The sequence below is a fragment of the Molossus molossus genome, unplaced genomic scaffold (assembly GCF_014108415.1).
Source record: "Molossus molossus isolate mMolMol1 unplaced genomic scaffold, mMolMol1.p scaffold_m16_p_11, whole genome shotgun sequence".
Classification (NCBI taxonomy): Eukaryota; Metazoa; Chordata; class Mammalia; order Chiroptera; family Molossidae; genus Molossus; species Molossus molossus.
In genome coordinates, this window is record NW_023425346.1 from 69,441,907 (window position 1) to 69,462,035 (window position 20,129).

At 37.4% G+C, this 20,129-nt stretch overlaps 1 non-coding gene across 1 annotated transcript; it reads right to left on the reverse strand.

Annotated features, from left to right (window-relative positions):
• Window positions 1–1,111: 1,111 nt before the first annotated feature.
• LOC118625975 lies at window positions 1,112–1,218 on the reverse strand. The gene has a single exon (XR_004958808.1). It is a non-coding gene; the product is annotated as a U6 spliceosomal RNA (small nuclear RNA).
• Window positions 1,219–20,129: the final 18,911 nt, after the last annotated feature.

Sequence of the window (20,129 nt, forward strand, 5' to 3'; positions counted from 1 at the left end):
CCTTGAAAGAGTCATGGAGATCCCCCAGGGACCCCTGGATTACACTTTGAAACCTACTGTCTTAAACTAAGGCCATGTCAGCAGAGATGTCAAGGAAAAATAAGTTTAAAGACCTTAACGGAGCAGAAATGACTTAGATTAGAAAAGGATTTAGTGACCTCTTTCAATAAGATACAATTTACCTGTACAACCTCCCATTAACATCAGTTAAGTTATTATTTTGAAGCTAACTTTTAAGGAGCATGGTGCTAAGTGCTTTAAATACTTATTTTATTTAATCCTTACCTAAACCCTATGATACAGTGCTATTAAGTCTTCCCACAGCCAACACATATAATGAATAGTGTATAATTGTGTGCAGTAAACAATGTATAATTTCCTGGTTACCCAGAAACAAAGTTCTTTTAAAGCAAGTGTAGCTTCTGGATAATACTTTAAAAATTACCCCGTACCTCCTGGGATGGTTTTTTGTTTTCTTTTTCTTTTTCATTTCATAACAAGCCTGTAAGACTCTGATCTCCATTGCTTCTTCAGTGAATTGGTTTCTGTATTTTTCTTGGTTCTAGTTCTGGCACTGTTCCTACTCTGGTTATTCAACATTGCTTACTGCTGGACTCTTCTTCCATCTGTTCCTTCTGACTCTATCTTTAACCTGGATTCCATTCTTATTACTCAGCTAAACTTGGTTTCTCAACACCTGTTCTAACTTCTTCCTGTTTATAATTACCCTATTTCAGTATATATGTTGGTTTTATTTTTTTTTTTTATTGATTAATTTTTGTTACAGATGTTTCTCCTTTTCCCCCCACTGATTCCCCCCTCCCCATCCCTCCCTGCCCCTTCCCCAGATTGCTGTCCATGTCCACTGTTCATGCATACATGTGTATAAGTTCTGTGGTTCATCCCTCCCCCACCTCCCCACTCCTTAGGGGATTGTCAGTCTGTACCCCGCTTCCACGTCTCTGGGACTACCCCATTCCTCCAACTGTTATGTTCATTATATTCCACAAATCAGTGAGATCATATGAAATTTGTCTTTCTCTGTTTGGTTTGTTTCACTTAGGATGATACTTTCCAGGTCTCAAAGGATAAGAGATCTTTCTTACCGCTGAAAAATATGGAACGCTTCGCGAATGTGCGTGTCATCCTTGCGCGGGGGCCATGCTAATCTTCTCTGTATCGTTCCAATTTTAGTATATGTGCTGCCGAGGCGAGCACTATGTTGGTTTTCTTATATTCCAATTGGCAATTTGGTTTATCTTCAGATAATATGGATTTTTCTCTGGTCATATTCGCAAGATAACACCACAGCCATCCACTGCTCACAGTCATCTCAGAGTTAAACCTTTGGTTTTTGGTGTTAGCCCTTCTGGGTCTGAGAGTGGAGATGGGATGCCACAGGAGGTCAAAATGGGCCAAGGCCAAGAGGTGTGGGCTCCATAGAAGAAAAAAAAAATGCTTCTTTTGACCTCTAGGAATTGCCTAGAGTATCTGAGGTTTTTGTTTGTTTGTGTTGCAAAAGACATGAACCACAGTTATATGTTGTAACTATGAAGTTTATTATGAAAATCATATTGTGCTAAATGTTTAAAGTGATGGTGTTGGAGAAAGCTTTCTAGAAGCAGTATTCCCTATAGCAATTTAACAAAAGTAACCATTTCATTAGCTAGCCACAGGACATAAGTTATTTAGAGTACTTTTATTTTTTTGGCAATAGAAAATGTGCAGTTTCTTAAAAAAGAAAACCAACAGTAACCAAAATATCATTATCACAAATCTAAAAAATGAACAGTAATTCAATAATCAAATACCCAGTCAGTATTCACATTTCTCTGGTTATCATGTTCTGCAACTATATTTTTTTGTTCTATATATTTTATTTGTTTGAATCAAGATAAATGATTTCATACATTTTTATTATTTGTCAAGTCTTCTAAATCCCTAGATTCTCTCTCTCTCTCTTTCTTTTTACATTTGTTTGTTCAAAACAATTATTTTTCTTATAGAGTCTCCCACTGTCTGGATTATGCTGACTACATTCCTGTGGTATCCCCTGTACTTCCTGTGTATTAATTATTATATCTAAAAGTATTATCAGACAGCTTCAGAGGTGATGTTGTGTATATCCTCAGAAGTTATATAATATCTGATTTTAATTCCTTTTAAAATCTTAGCTATTGATGATCATTTCCCAGATACATTAGTTAATTAAAAATTTCAAAATAGTAATATTCTAATTCTAAAAGCCTTCTTTATTTATTAGTAGGGGCACTTCCATAAAAAGAAGTTTCCCAGCATGAAGTAATTGCTTACCCTGAGTTATAGTTAGTTAAAGAAAGGCATGATGAGTGCATAATTTCCCTGTTCTGCCCCGTCTTTGCCAATGGCAGCCCATTCAGGTTGCCTTCTGAATCCCTTTACTAGACCCTAGTCATCATTGACAGCTTCTTTGCTCTTTCAGTATAACAAGAAATCCAGGCTTATTTTTCTATCCTGGAACCGAGGGCATCAATTTCTCCAAGTATCCTTGGCCCCTTATGGGAAGAATTCATAGTAGTGACCACAATGTGAACACTAGGGATGCTCTGAGCTACAAAATTGGTCATTGTTTCTAGGTCTTCAGGTTACAGAATTAGGTTATATATATAGTTTTGTCAGATTTCAAGACAACACATACCAGGAAACTAGAAAGATAATGTTAAACCTAAAGTAAACAGAAGAAAAGAAATAATAATCAGAGGAGAAAAACAATAAAATAGAAAGCTGGTCCTTTGGAAAAAAGTCAATAAAATTGATAAGGCTCTAGGCAGACTAAGAAAAAATAGAGAGGACACAAATTGATAATATCAGAAATGAAATAGTGGACATCCCTACAGAACTCATGGACATTAAAAAGATAATAAAGGAATACTATGAACAACTCTATGCAAACAAATTTGATAACCTAGATGAAACTGACCAATTCCTTGAAAGACTCAATATGCTAAAACTCACACCAAAGAAAAAGATCATCTGAATAGTCCAATATCTGTTGAACAAATTGTATAATTAATTATCTTTCAAAAAAGAAAGCACCAGGCCCATATTGGTTTACTGTTGAATTTCACCAAACATTTAAGAAAAAAAAGTTATGCCAATTCTCTACAACTATTTTAGAAGATAGACAAAAAAGAAATACTTTCTAACTCACTCCATGAGACCAGCTAATGCCAAAACAAGACAAAGATATTACAAGAAAACAAAACTACTGAGTAATATCTCTCATGAACACACATGAAAATTCCTCAACAAAATATCAGCAAATCAAATCCCAGAAAGTATCAAAAGAATTGTACACCATTCCAAGTGAAATTTATCCCAGGTTTGCAAAGCTGGTTCAACATTTGAAAATCAATTGATGTCACCCATCATATCAACAGACTAAAAACATTGCAAAAACATATTAATAGATGCAGAAAAAGCAAATGGCAAAATTCAACACCCACTCATGATAAAGACTCTCAGTAAACTAGAATAGTGGAAAACTTTCTCAACTTAATAGACTATCTTAAAAAAACAAACAAACCCACATCTAACATCATACTTAATGGTGAGAGATAGGAAGCTTCCCCACTAAGATCATGTACAAAAAAAAGGATATTTCCTCCCACCACTATTTTTCAACATTGTATTGGACGTTGTAGGTAATACAATAGGCAAGAAAAGTAAATAAAAGGTACACAAATTGAGAAGGAAGACATAAAACTCTGTTCACAGATAACATGACTGTTTATGTAGAGAATTCAGAAGACTAGACAAAAGACTCCTGGAACTAAAAAAAACGAGTATTGCAAGGCTACAGAATACAAGGTTAATATACAAAAGTCAATCATTTTCTTATATGCCAGCATAAACAAGTCAAATTTGAAATAAAAATCACAATATCATTTAAATTAGCACACAAAATAGTGAAAATACTTAGATATAAATCTAACAAAATATGTATAAGATCTATTTGAAGAAAACTATAAAACTCTGAATATCCAAGGCAAAAAAAGGTTAATAAAATACAGACCTTACACCTCCAAAAAATTAACTCAAAATGGATCATAGACCTAAATGTAAATTACAAAACTATAAAACTCATAGAAGATAACACAGGAGAAAATTTAGATGACCTTGGCTGTGGCAATGACTTTTTAGATACAGCAGGTACTTGAATAATGTAATTTATTTCAATGTTATGTCATTATAATGTTGATGAGATGTCATAAGAACATAATTCTTATTTATATCAGCCTATGATAAAATTGGTTTCATTATCTGTTGTTGCGTTTTAAGTTGCAGAACCTAACAATGACCGTAAGTAAGGACTTACTATACAACATAGAAAGCATGATCCTTAAAATAATTAATAAATTGGACTTTACTAAAATTAAAAATGCTTGCTCTGTGAAAGGCAATGTCAAGAGAATGAGAACACAAGCCACCGACTGGAGAAAATATTTGCAAAAGACATGTCTGATAAAGGACTGTTAATCAAAATACACAAAGAACTCTTAAAATTCAACAATAAAAAAAAAACAAAGGCCCTGGCCGGTTTGGTTCAGCGGTTAGAGCGTCGGCCTGCGGTCCTGAGAGACCCGGGTTCGGTTCCCGCTAAGGGCGCGTACCTCGGTTGCAGTTTGTCCCCGGCCCTGGTCGGTCGTGCGGGTGGCAGCCACTCGATGTGTCCCTTTCGCATCGATGTCTCTCTCTCTCTCTGTTCCTCTCTCTCCCTCCCACTCTACCTGAACAAAAAATGGAAAAATGTCCTCCGGTGAGGATAAAAAACAAACAAACAAACAACAACAACAAAAAAACAAAGAACCTGGTTAAAAAATGGGCCAAAGTAGTCATGGGGATGGAAGTACAGCATAATGAATATGGTCAATAACATTGTAATAATTATGTATGGTGTCAGCTGGGTACTTATACTTACTGGGGTGATAACTTGATAAGTTATGTAAATGTCTAACCACTATGTTGTACACCTGAAACTAATATACTGAATGTCAACTGTAATTGAAATATTAAAAAAAAAGTTTTCAATGTGTGCACAAGATTTGTATTCATATGCAATATAGTTAGGCATAAACCTCTTTCTGAAACTTGGTCTAGTGATTTGCAATGGATTCCCCACTCCCTGCTCCTCCTAATAATCTTTAAGATTTTGATCAAATGTTGCTGCTTCTATGAAGCCTTCCCTATATCTCTTTTGAACACATACTTTTATTTAAAGTATTATCACACTGTCCTTAATTAATTACAAGTCAGTTTTCCCTCATTACATGGATTTCTTCAAGTCAGAGACCATATATTTTTATCAGTTTTCCACTGCTAGTGCTAAATCAAGTCTTTAGTACAAATAAAAATTTATTTTTAAAAGAGTAGAACAGACAGGGTATTATTAACTGATGGAAGACTTTGACAGTTACAGTGAAAAGTTTCTTGATCTAGATTGCAATGGAGATCCATTGGAACTTTTTTCTTTTATACATTTATACATGTGCATTTTTGTTAGATTGAAAGAACAAATTCTCTTGAGATAGTAATTATTGTTATGGCTCAATAAAATATTCTTTTCATTTTTCTTATTTCTATTTTTCCTACCCACAGTTACACTACTGCTTTTACAATATTCGTTTACACAATACGTTTTAAAACATATCTTCTTTCAAGGTTTTGTTCCATGTTCATTGTGCATATTAAGTATTCATGTCTATAAAAAACATTCCCTTTTAAATTGCATTATATTCTAAGTGACTGCTATATATTTAAACGGAACAACACACACACACACACACACACACACACACTCTTAATACACAACAAGAAAACAAAGAATTCTAGAAACTTTAAAAGAAGACATACAAATGGCCAACAGATATATGAAAAGATATTCAACTTCACTAGCTACTAGAGAACTATAAATAAAACCTGCAGTGAGATACCACTTCAAATCTGTTAGAATAGCTATTATCAACTAGACAGTTAATGACAAGTGTTGGAGAGGTTGTGAAGAAACCCTCATTCACTGCTGGTGGGGATGTAAACTGGAATGGCCACTATGGAAAACAGTAAGGAGGTTCCTCAAAAAATTAAGAATAGAATTATCATATGAGCCAGCAATTTCTCTTCTTTGCATCTACCAGCAAAACTCAAAAACATCTATTCACGAAGATATATGCACCCTTATGTTCATTGCAGCATTATTCGTGGTGGCCAAGACACGGAGACAACCAAGAGTCCTTTGATAGAAGATTGAATAAACATATGGTACATGTATACCATGGTGTGACACTCAGCCATAAGCAAAGATGACATACTGCCATTTGTGACAACATGGGTAGTCCTTAAGAATATTATGCTAAGTTAAATAAATCAGTCAGAAAAGTTAAGAAGCATATGATTTCACTCATATGTGGGATATAAAACGGAAACTCAGACACAGACAACAGTATGGTGGTTGCCAGAGGGAAGGAGGCGGGGTGTAGTGAGTGGTACAGGCGACCAAATACACGGTGACAGAAAATGATTTGACTTTGGGTGGTGGGCACACTGTGCAATATATAGATAATATATCATAGAAATGTACACTTGAAACCTATATGATTTATTAAGCAATGTTGCCCCACTACATTTTTTTTTTTAAAGAAACCTTACAATTGTCAGGTGTACCATTTAGAAGGGAAAGCAGGAGTGAGAGGGAGGACTGACCCCTGAGTTTCTCACTGACTGGACCCTTGCAGGGCCCTGTCACTAGCTATGGTCAAAGAAATGTGAGCAGAGCTATGGTGTGCTACTTCTGGATTAAGGAAAAACATAGGTGCAATTTCTGATTTCTCTCCTCTCCTTCCTTGGGAACAGGGAGACCCTATGGCACATCCTTGCAGCTTAAGATAACGAGTCCGTTGTCCTTCTGCTTGTAGATACGCCCTTCCACTGCCTGAGCCACTGCAGGTTTGTGATTTGTTACTGAACACAAACTGATATGCTTGGTATGTGAAGAACTGATCTAAATCATAGAAAAAAAAAATACTTAACAGATTAGTCAAATAATGGCATTTAGATTATTTTTGAATTATAAGTTGGCAATGATAAGGTAATACAACTTGAAATAACTTTGAAATGTTTATTCTGCATAAAAAAGTGAAGTAGATGAAGGAACAGAGGTGAATAGCAGTAGTGAACGAGATTAGACTGAGTGACGACCCAGGAGATGTCCATTTGCCTGTGGTTTCCTATGTGACTGACCGTGTCAGGCTCTGGGCTGAAAGGTGAAAAGGTAGACAACATTGCTTCCTTAATCGAACACTTCGCCCAGAGAGAAAGAGAGGCAATGAAATGTAAATACATTAATTAAATATAGATTTTGGAAAAGGGAAGGGGGTTCTATGAAAGAAAATGATCATGATGTGGGAGGCCGGGGATCACACATAAATAAGGTGGTCAGGAAGAACACCTTTCCGGGCAGCTGATACTTAAACTGAAACCTGGAGGATGAAAAGGGGACCCGGAATTCAAAAAGCAGGAGGAAGAGCATGCACAGCAGGGGAACAGCACACCCACAGCCCCTGAGCAGGGAGTTCAAGTGTGGCTGGTGCCTACCCGGCCGAGGGGAGGCACAGGAGGTACTGTTGCCTAGGTGGGCAGGGGTCAGGCTTTGTAAACCAGCATGCAAAGTTTAGATTTGATTTTATGCATAACATTAAGTGTTTCCACTTCAAGTTAAATTGGGATGTGATATGATTTATATGATTTAAGAGAATACTGTGTTTCCGCTGCAGGGGATGGATAAGAAGTCGTGATCAGTGGGCCCTGGGAGAGCAGTTAGGTGGTGGCTAGGGCAGGGCAGAGGGAGTGGATATGGAGTGGGGCGGATGAATTTGGAATATATAAGGTGAGGCAAAAGTAGGTTTACAGTTGTGAGTACACGAAACACAGAGTTTATTCTTGTATCATTATTTATTCCTGTATTATATATTTTTCCATGCGACCAAATGTAGTAAACCTGCTTTTGCCCACCCCTGTATCTGGGGGCCAGATCATCAGAACTTGTTGATGGAATGGAAGTGGGGAATGAGGATCCAGGTGTCCCTTGCATTCTGGAATAAACTGCTGGGTAGATAGTGATGACATTTATTGAGATAAAAGGAAGAGGAGCACGTTTGAAGGGAAACCAAGAGCTTCCGTTTGAATGTGTGAAGTTGGAGATGCTATTTGGACAGCTGACTATAAGAGTCTGAACTCCGAGAAGAGCTAGAGATATAAACTTGAAAACTATCTGCATGTAGGTAGTATACAAGGCCACAGTAATTGATTAAGTGACCTAGGGAGAAAGCGATGGTAGCATGTGTGTTTTGAAGACAAGACCATAATATCATCATACTATTTGTTTTACAAGGGGTTCCTATTGCACAAAATGTAATATTCAGAAGACATCTGACTCTACATATTAAGTAATAATTTACAATGAGATGTGGTCGTATTAAGATATTAGTTCTGGCAAAGGCACAAGCAAAAATGGGAGAGGGAAATGTATCTTTTCAATAGGAAGATAGAAAACTCCAAGAAGTGAAAAGCTTTCTGTTTTGTTTTAATAAGACTGACTGAAATATGTTTTCTATTTTAAAAAGAATAGTGTGAGGAAGGCTGGCATCATTGCTTTTTGGTTGTTTAAATTTGAAATCTATAATACTGCAGAATCCATTTCATCCCACAAATAAAAATGACAAAAATGGAGGAAAAAATCTCACTGTATCTAGATATACCTTAAATATTAAGATACCCTTAAGACAGGTGCCCAAATGATGGAAAATTTATAGCACAAGGGATATACATTCTATTACTCTGATAGTTTATGCCTACCTGTATAGTCAGATTAAAGGTAACTTGAGAACAACAGATACGCTTTTCCAATTGTAGAGTCAGGGTTGCAATTTTATAGGCATATGGCTCTCAAATCTCTAGGGGAAAATGTAGAAAAATAAAAACTTACTGAAGTAAAGCAATGTGCATCCTACATTATTATGGCAACAAATCTATAATGGTATTACAATAAAATCTGGAGTAATCACATTTTCCTTCTTTGGTATTGCAGCATTAATCTCTGTCTCGTGGGAGATGGGATGGATCATGGGGTATATAATGGCATGCAGAATATTTTGCCTGTGAAGGTTGAGGCAGTGGGACTAGTAATTATCGAAAGTTTTTATTATTTAACAATTGTTTGTTGTTTTTTCTCAGCCTCTTTAACAGCTTAAGTATTCACAGCTCAGAGCCCCCAACCCCATACGAGTACTATTGATATTATGCATTTAAAAATGTTTTCCTTCATCTTCTTCCTGCACCTTAATACTAGCTGAGGGCTTGGAGCTCCCAGGCATGGCTCCAACACTGGAATAACTGAACACACAAAAACTGATCCTGCCTGAGCACCAGGCTGAGGGGACAGAAATGGGCTGGAGGCTACTTTCTTGTCACCTCAATAGAAGTGCGACAGAGGGGAAGTGCATACAACTGGTTTCCTTAGTTCTATTTCTCTATAATCAAAAAGTATCTGCCCTGGCCAGTTTGGCTCAGCGGTTAAAGTGTCGGCCCACAAACCAGAGAGTCCCGGGTTCGGTTCCCGCTAAGGGCATGTGCCTTGGTTGCAGTTTGTTCCTGGCCCTGATTGGGGTTGTGTGGGTGGCAACCAGTCAATGTGTCTCTCACATTGATGTTTCTCTATCTTTCTCTCTCTCTGTTCCCCTCTCCCACTCTATCTGAAAATAAATGCAAAAAGAAAAAAGTATCCATTAATTTACAGAAGAATAAAAGGTAGGTAGCTTTAAAGAACAATTGAATCTAACTAAGGTTTCATTTTAACATCTTTCAAGTGCCTGTATAAAGCCAGTAGCTCTTGCTAAGATGTTAAATGTATTATTCTCTAAACAGTCTATAGCATGGATTTCCAATTTTCTCTAAAAACCTGTTGAATGTAATTTACAGAAATAATGGCTTTAAATATGCAAAGATCTTTATGAACAAACATTCCACCCGAAACAAATACCTCTGAAAGGTACATCTAAAGATTGTCACTGCATGTATATTTATTTTTATTATGAGTATATTATGGCCCTGTGTTAAAAACAAACAAACACATATTACTAAATTGAGGTTGCATAACCATGGAAGTAAGCTCTCACTCTGTAATCAGTGCAAATATTCACTATGGAGAGATGTGCAAAGTATTTTCAAATGAATGTTCTAGCTGAGAACTGGAGCTTGAGAACTAGAGACATACTGCTAAGCATTCAAGTAATAGTCAACCCTATCAACTGTTTTTGTGATTCTGGCAAAGAGTAGAGAATATCTGGAACATCTGGAGAGAATCCAAATTGCCAAATAACTCTAAGTAATCACATGAACAACATTTTCTTTCTAGAAGCAATCGATGGAAACCCATGCAAGCAGTTTAAACAATTTCCGTAATCTTTCCTGAACTGGCTTCCATAGCATTTCATTATTTTTCTGTTGCTCTCAGGCATCTGGTGCTTTTGCGATAAATATTAACTACCCGAAGGGAGGCAGACCTCACTGGTATGCGGCAAGCAGATGTGGTGGCTCACATAAGCCAGGGCTCCGTTGAGAAGCCTGGAGGCAGAGCCTCAGAGAGTGATGGGTCACAGATGCTCCTCAGAGAAAAGACTCGGTGAAGCAAAGCCCAATGTCAGTCTGTTATACCCACGCAAACTCACGGGCAACACAATCCTTAAGATGAAGGTCGGATTCTCAAAGTGTTTCTCCTACCTCCCAGTGTGAGTCTGAAATTGTCGACGCCTGGCACATTTTAGATGCTTAGGCTGCACAATATTGAGGTAAACTATTATTAGTGTTCTGAGACTCAATGCCAACATGGAGGGAGGAGGGCGTCCCCACCAGCAAGCATTCTCAAACACTATCTACCTGCAGAGAGCATCGGATTCCACAGAGGAAGGGTTCAGTCCGATCAGACTGCCTGCCCCTGTTCAGATGCCAGTCACAAGCACAGACTTCTGACCCGTGCTTCTGATTAACTGGCTGTAGCTTGGGGTTTCTAAGGGTGCCCTCCTTTGCACCTCATTGCGGATGTCAGTAGCCAGTCCAGGATGTTACCTGCAGTTCTGACCGGCTAGCTGTAAATCAGAAGTTCCCATAATGCCTCTTCTTGGGTTCAATTAGTTTGCTAGAACTCAGAACTCAGAGAAACATGTTACTTACTAGATCACCAGTTTACTATAAAAGGATATAACTCGGGATCCACCAGATGAAAAAGATACATAGAGCAAGGTGTGGGGAAAGGGTGAGGAGCTCCCATGACCTCTCCGATGCACCACTCTCAGCAACTGGGAAGCTCTCCAAACCCTGTCCTTTTGGTTTTTATGAGGCTTCATTGCACAATCATGATTGAGTCACTGGCCACTGGCAACTAATTCAATCTCCAGGTTCTCTCCCCTCTAGGAGGGAGTTGGTTCCAATCCTGTTATCATATGGTTTAGATCTCCTGGCAACCAACTCCCATCCTTAGGTCATTAACATACCGAGACAGTTTTGTTGCTCTTATCACTTAGGAAATTCCAAGGTTTTAGGAGCTCTGTGCCAGAAATCAGACTGAGACCAAATAGATACTTATTATAAATCACAGTATCTCATTAGCATATTGGGTAACTGCAGATGATGCTTGTATGAAGAAAGAGTATTCATCTATCCACTCAATGCATTTATTTGTTACTGAGTTATTGAGCATCTAAGATGTACCACTGTCTCATTCCCAAACGACCGTGCATTCACTCTCTCTTCTGAATCTTCTGGTTTCTAAACTTTGGGGAGGAGAACTACAACTTTATTGGTGTTCAAGTCCTTATCATCACATACAAAGCTAGCAAAAACAGTACTTTATAATGCTAAGGAAACGTAGGAAATTCTTAGCATATTAATAAGGAATCTTTAAAGATTCCTGGTTTATTGGGAAAAATATTTAGTAGTTTATCTGAAGATGGAAAAGCAAGGTCATGTTACATTTTTTAAAAAATTTATTGTAGGATATTCTCAGTGAGATGAACAGTTGTGTGTGTGCCTTTGCTACCTAGAGACCCTACTCTGAGCTATTTACATATAAAATGTTACTCTTCAGAATAGTGACAAAGTAATTATCCTGCTTGAGATGTAAGCTGGCACCCTTGGAATAATCAGCTCTTTTAAAAAGTATATTAATAAAGCATGCATCAGATATTAATAAAATGTATATTATACATAATAAATTATATATCGTATAAAGTGATTGAAAAGTTTTAACTCACAAATGAGGATGTTTCCTTTGGGAATGGGTTAGAATAACCATTTTGTTAACACACAGTGTCTCAATCAGCTGTAAGGTATCATAAGTAATTAATAACTGATAGTAGGCAAAGTACCCAAATATGTGTAAGACTTGCCTTCATAGTAAGAGTTGAGTCAAGGTATCTCCATATTAATATCTCTTGGGTTTCTCTTAGCATGTGCTTTCTAGAGTGAGAGAAAGGGATTAAAGGCTCTGGACAGAGAGCGCGACACACGTGACTTACTGTATTCTCATTGTATCACGAGGTAAAAGGTTTGAGAATGGCTGGTTTAAACAAAATGAGAAATGGTCTAAGTACGGTAGCCATGTAATGTATGAAACTGGGACACTTCTAAGAATAAAAGGGGGAGCTATTTTTAATTATACCTGGTCATATGTGGTTTAAGTTCCTGAGCTATGAGGTTAGAAAAAAACAAGGTTTGAATCCCCATTCTTCCTGTCATTAGCTACACGAGATTGGAAAAGTCATATTCTCGGTACAATGGACTTACTGATTCCCACCTCACAGGTACTGTGTGAGCCAGGCTCCAAGCAGGAGGCAGAAACCTCATAGTTACTGGAACAGAGTAAGTTTTTTTTTTTTAATCCTCACCCGAGGACATTTTTCCATTTTTTGTACAGATAGATTGGGAGGGAGAGAGAGGAAGAGAGAGAGAGAGAAACATCGATGCGAAAGGGACACATCAAGTGGCTGCCACCCGCACGACCAACCAGGGCCGGGGACAAACTGCAACCGAGGTACATGCCCTTAGCGGAACCGAACCCGGGTCTCTCTGGACCGCAGGCAGACGCTCTAACCGCTGAGCCAAACCGGCCAGGGCCAGAGTAAGTTTAATACAAACAATTATTAGCCTGAACAAGGGGTTGGAGGTAATACAGGCTTGGCTAGTAAGAAGTGAAGAGAACTCCACCGAATGCAACCACTACCTGAAGGCTGAGATAGGGAACCCAGGGAAGAACCGGGGGGATGTGCTGGCTGCAAAGGGGCCCACAAGGGTACCAGGGGAAGCCATCCGTAAGGAGGTGCTTGCCTGCGGTGCTGGGCTGTGAACTGTCTGACTGACAGGTGGGCGCAGGGGAAAGTTTCTGGTGCTGCAAGGAGCCAGGTGCTGGAGAGCCTGTGCTCACTGCAGGAGCCTGGGGCGGGTGTGTGTGTGTGTGTGTGTGTGTGTGTGTGTGTGAGCACACCAGACCCAGGAAGAGAAACGCCCCTTTCTCCTTCAGTGTCATCCACCTTCTACAGACAAAGCTTAACCTTGTGCAGCTTTGCAAAGAGAAATATTTAAAAGGTTCACCTCTATTTTTTTTCCCCAGAATGGGGAATAAAGGGTAGATTTGGAGTTGAGAGAAAATAATGGAAAAATAGCAAAACCACACTGAGAATCACATGAGGTACCATAGTAAACATGCAATATGTTAACACTGAACATGTTTAGACAGTACCTGGAATATGGTGATTAAGATATGCCGTATTATTATCATATTTTCTATATATCACATTCTAGTTTTATTATCAAATGAAACTAGGGTTCTCATAGATTACTCTAATTGATGTGAGACTATGGATAAAGTTCAAGGAAGATGAGGCAGTATCTATTCTCTGTAGAACTAAAAAACAAAGAGGACAATTATTTTTTGACTCATATAGGCTAGGGAGAACCCTGACCTGTGATTAATTTTTGAAATAGAAGTGTAATTCCTTAAAATAGAAGCAAGACCATTTTGCTAGGGATCTAGTATGGGAAATTCCAAACGCAGCATTTTCAATGTTCAAACAAAACATATTTCCTCATTAATAAAGACATTTTTCCCTCTGAAACTTCATCGTCTTCCTTTTGCATCAAATGACACTGAGTTGCCATCTCATTAATCCTCAATGCTTTTAGGAGACAAAAGTCTAGAATTATCCATCCCATTTTATATTGCCTCTACTTCTCATGGTTGATTTAATATCATATTATTAAAACCAAGTTTCCTACCTTTTTTCTTATTGCTAGTAACAGACTACCTATTTTTGATCCTGAATCACACTATTTTGTTATTTCGGGGCATGTTTTTTGTTTTTTTGTTTTTTTGTTTTTTTTTAATACTACCTTATTTATGCTTTTCATACCCAGCACAGTGAGTTTCAGCCTCCCAGATCACCGATTTCAAGGTTAAACACTAGGGTGTTATATGTATTGCATTTGTCATGTCTATACCTATATTCCTTACTGTTTTCTAACCCAATTTTCATTTGCTGTAATAGTTGACTCCCACGTAATGTTTATTTAAAGTTTCTCCACAGAATTAGTCTTTTATGCAAAGTTGCATGTCTTGACTACTCATTAAATTGGATTTACAGCCACCCACACTTTTTCCTTTTAATGATTTCTTTTAAATTTTACCTGTTTGATACTTCTTTTGAGCATATATAATGACTACTTTAGATTTTTAAAAAATGCCAATAGTTATTCTCTTTTTTCTAGAAAAGTTATTGTCTTGGATGTAATACTTATATAATGCAAAGTTTAAGAGTCTCCTTTTTGTTATATGTCTTGAACCATGAAGATGAGCTGCAAATCTCTTCTCTGTCCTTAGCTCAATGTCCTTTCTGTAGTCCTCTTTTTTCCTCTTCTGTTTCTGTTTTAGGTATTTCTGTCATGTCAATGAAGAGATTAAAACGTTGAAATTAAAAGTACGGAACTAGTAGTTCAGAGCAGATGAAATATCAACTAAATTTACCTTTCCTGGATTATACTGTCTCATATTTCTATCTTGTGTGAAATGTCTATTAAAGCCAGTTTTATCAGAAAAAAATTTAGGAGCCCATCTTTTACTTTGCTCTGACTCTTTGGCTTATTGTTCTAAAAATGCTATGAGAGAAAAGTAATAGTTAATTATAAACATCCGAATCAATTCTAGGTTGGACACTGGGACCTAGTGTGCTATTTTAAATCTTTCTACATCATTTGCACAGTCATTTTTTTAAGGTACTTCCTCTTAACCATTCTCTTGGAAGGTAAGGAGTCCCTGCCCTCAGGAGCCTCCGACGCAGGCATGCTTGTGTGTCTCTGTTCTCGGGCCAGTTACCCTGTTCCCACTGCCTTTTGCTCTTGCTCTTCTCTGAAAAACAAACAAACAAACAAACAAACAAACAAAAAAACCAAAACACCTTTCGCACTCTCCAGCTAGTCCCCAATTCTCAGTTGTACTTATGGTTTAGCTAAAATCTTTCTGTTTCCTTAAAACCTCCTCTGATCTCCCAAGTTGACTGTCTTTCAAACTCTTACTCTTATTTTTCTTATTGTTGGTTTTAGTCATTTTACAGGTGACATTTATTTCCTTGTTCTCTCAGGTATCATTTCAGGATGTATATAAAATATTTTTTCCTAGTGCCCCAACGGAAAATAGTAAGTCCACGACATTTATTACAGTCCTTGGTAAGTGGTGGTGGGTCAATAGCTATGTGTTGATTCATTAAAACAATTGTTTGTTGAATTTGTTTTGTTTTGGGGGGAAGAAGGCATCAAGTTTACGAAGCTATTCCTCATGGAATTCTCTGTCAAGTAGTGGAAAATGTGCAAATAAATATGTGAAATAGCAGAGCCCAGGCTGGACCCAATGTTTTGGAGAAGAAGGCCACTCTGTAGTGCAAATCAGGGAAGGTGGGCTAGAGGACCTAACACTTGAGTGGAATCCTGACAAAAGGGGATGGGAAATGAATTCTAGGCAGAGGTTAAAGTGTGTAAACATATTTGCTGCCTCAAAGGCAATACTTCAATTGTAGCAGACAGTGAATCTTACTCGGAACCGTAAATTAAAGACTTTAGTTTAGCCTTTGCCCCCGAAACCTATATAATTTTATTAACCAATTTTACCTCAATCAAGTCCATTTTAAAAAAGATTTTTGTCTCTATGAGACTGAAACCTAAAACCACTGCACATTAGCATTCTTTCCTAGAATTGGAAAACCCCATGTCCTCAACTAAAACCACCTTGATACTAAGTATAGATAACACTTTCAAGATTGTTATAGCTATATGGCATCATTACAGTAGAGATAAACTAACGCAGAATAAGCTAAAACATCTTTCTTCAGGCAAGCACACTAAACATTTCCTCTCCAAGCTTTTGTTTAAGTTTAACATTAGAAGGGAAAGTGTATTTTAATGTCAAAATATTTTCAGAGGTTGGATAAGGTTTGATTTTCAAAGCTTTTAAGCTCAAGTAAAATTGGAGTATGGTTCTATTTTTTCTTAATAAACATTATAGCTCTTGGTACTGCGATATAAACTCTTAATAAATGTCATGAATGCAGGTGGAAATGTGAGGCACCGTATCCCCAAACAACTCTCCACACAGGCGCTCGGGCTGCACTGCCTGCAAAGGCGCTCAGCTCTTCATGTAAATGCTAGATTAGACCGAATGATGAATTTAAAACAAGTGGGTGCACTCATTGTGGCCCAAATTAAGCCTGTTCTAAAGTTGCTATAGCAACATTATCTGTACCAAATGTCCTGCTCTAAAAAATAATTGGAAACATTTCCTGTTATTTAGGGAGAAAAATAAAATCACTATTAATTTTTTATATCCTGCTATACAAAATGCATTATTCTCATGCAAAAAAAAATTTTTTTTTAATCAGCAACATTTATGAATAGGTACGTGTAAATTTTTATATAATTACAATAGCAAAATCAAGAAAAATAAGAATAAAATTAGTTTGCAGTCATAATAGGACATACCTAGGAGCTAAATAAAATATTTGAATAAAGATACTGTTCTTTCTTTCTTGCATTGCATTTAAGATGAGACAGTAGTTTGAATAGTTCTTTGGGCTTTGCATATATGAATTATTTATCAATTGGATCATGAGAAAATTTCTTCAATATTTGGAAAAAGTTGAGGAGCAGATGAAGTTTTCAGGTTATTGATAGGCTAGTAAATAAACTCAATTGACATAAAAATGCGTGACAATTCCAGCAGAGATATCTAAAATTTTTTTATGAAGGTAACTCAAAAGAATGCACATTTAGAACTTGACCACGATAGCTACTTGGTGTAATAAAACTCCAGACCCAGATGCATTTCTCTCTGAAAATGATTTTATTTTATTATTATTATTATTATTATTCATTTTAATCCTCACCAGAGGATATTTTTCAATTTATCATCAAATAGAGTGGGAGGGAGGGAGAGAGAGAGAGGGAGAAGGAGAAACATTGATATGAGAGAGACACATCGACTAGTTGCCCTTGGCACCACCCAACCAGGGCCGGGGACAACAGAAACCGAGGTATGTGCCTTTGACTGAATTGAACCCATGACTCATTGGTCTGCGAGCCAACGCTCTAACCACTGAGTCAAACAGGCAAGGGTTGAAAATGATTTTAAATCAAATCTATCAATAAATTGTTCCCATAGGAAATTATTAGGAAATATTGTAACATTTTTAGGACTCACATAAAATGGGGAAAAGTAACCATGAACAGCATGCTATTATTGGCTAATAACATGTGAATGTGTACTCTATGTAGTTACAAACATTTTTTTAAAATTTATTGATTTTAAAGGGGAAAGAGAGGAACATCTACTTGTTGTTCCACTTATTTATGCATTCATTGGTTGATTCTAATTCACGTATGTGCTCAGATAGGGATCAAACCCACAACCTTGGCGCATTGGAATGACACTCTAACCAACTAAACTACCCAGCCAAGGCTTTATTCAACATGTGAACACTGTTTTTTTCTTGAGTTTAGAAAGGCAATTTCTCTCCATGTAATTTTAATCCTGAAGTGCTATTTCATGCTTCATTATCTCTGAGTGGGAGGTATAGCTTGTAGTTGGTTGGCTTCATTTATGAATCATGGGTTGTATAGCTAGGTTTATTTTTCTAAGCATTTGAGTGAGGTGATAATACTTTTTCCTATATAGTAATTAGACTTTTTTATTTAACAACACTAGACTTCAAAATGAAAGTGGTATACTGTTGGAAACAAGATGAAAACATAGAAGCTGAAACATTTTGGAGAAGGCTTAATTCAATCTATTTGCAAAGTACAGTAAAAACATGTTATTTGCTCAAACCTTGACCCCACCTTGGCCTCCAATTTCTACTGCTCTTTCTACCAGGCATCAGCCATGCTTAATATAAGGGCATAACTCAGAGAAAACATGAATAAAGAGGAAGATTCCCAGTTACTGGGTTTTAACCATTTTTTGGCACTGATGGGTAGCAGCCAGTAGCTCCTGTCTCACCCCTTAAAATAGATTCCAATCTGAGTCTGCAGGTTTGTCTATAGCATCTTTGCCCACAACACCCCCCCCACACACACACACACACATTTAAATGTATAAGTGCATTCAGAAAACTTAACTTTGTCATGGAAACCAGAAAAAAGTAGGATTGAATTCAACTTTTCCACTAACGTGTTACATTTTATCTGTTTACTATCAATTCCATTATGATTAAAATTATAATTAAGCTTTCCTTGCCGTTTACCTCATAAATCCAGCTTATTCTAATTCTGTGTGTTCATCTGGTCTGGAATGTTCTCCTTTCAATTTGTGCCTAGGTCTACATCATTCATATCTTCACCAAAACATCTTCATCGGATGATGTCAAATGTCATCCTTCATGATCTATTGCCTCGTGCTTTCGATGAATTGTTAGTCAAACAGAGTAAGAGTTTGAGTTCTAGATTGAAGTTCAACTCAAGTTCAAATTCTGGCATGTGTGCTTAGTAATACAAATTAATTCTGAGGGCCAGCTGTGGGCCAGACACTGTTACAGGTGCTGAGATGCAGTAGTGAGTAAGGCAGACAAGAAGCTCATTCTTCTCCAGCTCACATTGTACTAGTGATGGAAGACGGTGGAACGTGGGCAGGAAATTAAAAATATTACAGATTATGGTAAATGATGTAAAGGAAGTAAAGTCATGTAAGGCAGAGGAACTGGGGCTCCTACTTCTTCAGTCCTACAGGATCAGGGGAAAAGAGTAAGCCAGTTAGAGGGAAAAGCAACACCAGAGTCCCAAGTAGAAAATAACATTCAAGGAATAAAAAGGGCACTCTGGCCAGAACATGTAGTGGGGGAGTGAGGAGCAAGAGCTGTACTTGATAACACTGAGGACTATTAAAAGGGGTTCGGATTTTATTCTGAGATCGAGATAAAAACTGGATTACTTTGTTGTAGCTGTCATGTAGATTTGGAGAAAGTTGAATCGGATCTAAATATTTTAAAATTATGAATGTTGCATAAAATCTCAATATGTTATGCATATATATGAAGAATTCCTTAATTATTAAAAAAAATTGTGTTGACTCACAATTTTATTTTGTTGTTGTGATTAATGCTCACCTGAGGGTATTTTCCATTGGTTGCTAGAGAGAGTGGAACGGAGGGAGGGAGGGGTAGAGAGAGAGAGAGTTGACAGAGAGAGACATCGATGTGAGAGAGACACATTGATTGGTTGCCTCAGAACACACCCCAGCTGGGGCTGGGGATTGAACCTGCAACCCAGGTACTACTTGCCCTTGACAGGAATTGAATCCACAACCCTTTGGTGAGTGGGATGACACTTTAACCACTGAGTCACACTGGCCAGGGTCACTCACAATTTTCTTATCCATTCTAGTTAAAAACAAATATCCTCCAACAATGGTGTTGACCAGAGGGATAAAGGAGGAAACATAGGTTTTTGAACCTGGAGCACAGCAGAGAAGTCAGGGCTGGTATAAATGTGGGTATCATCAGTGTATA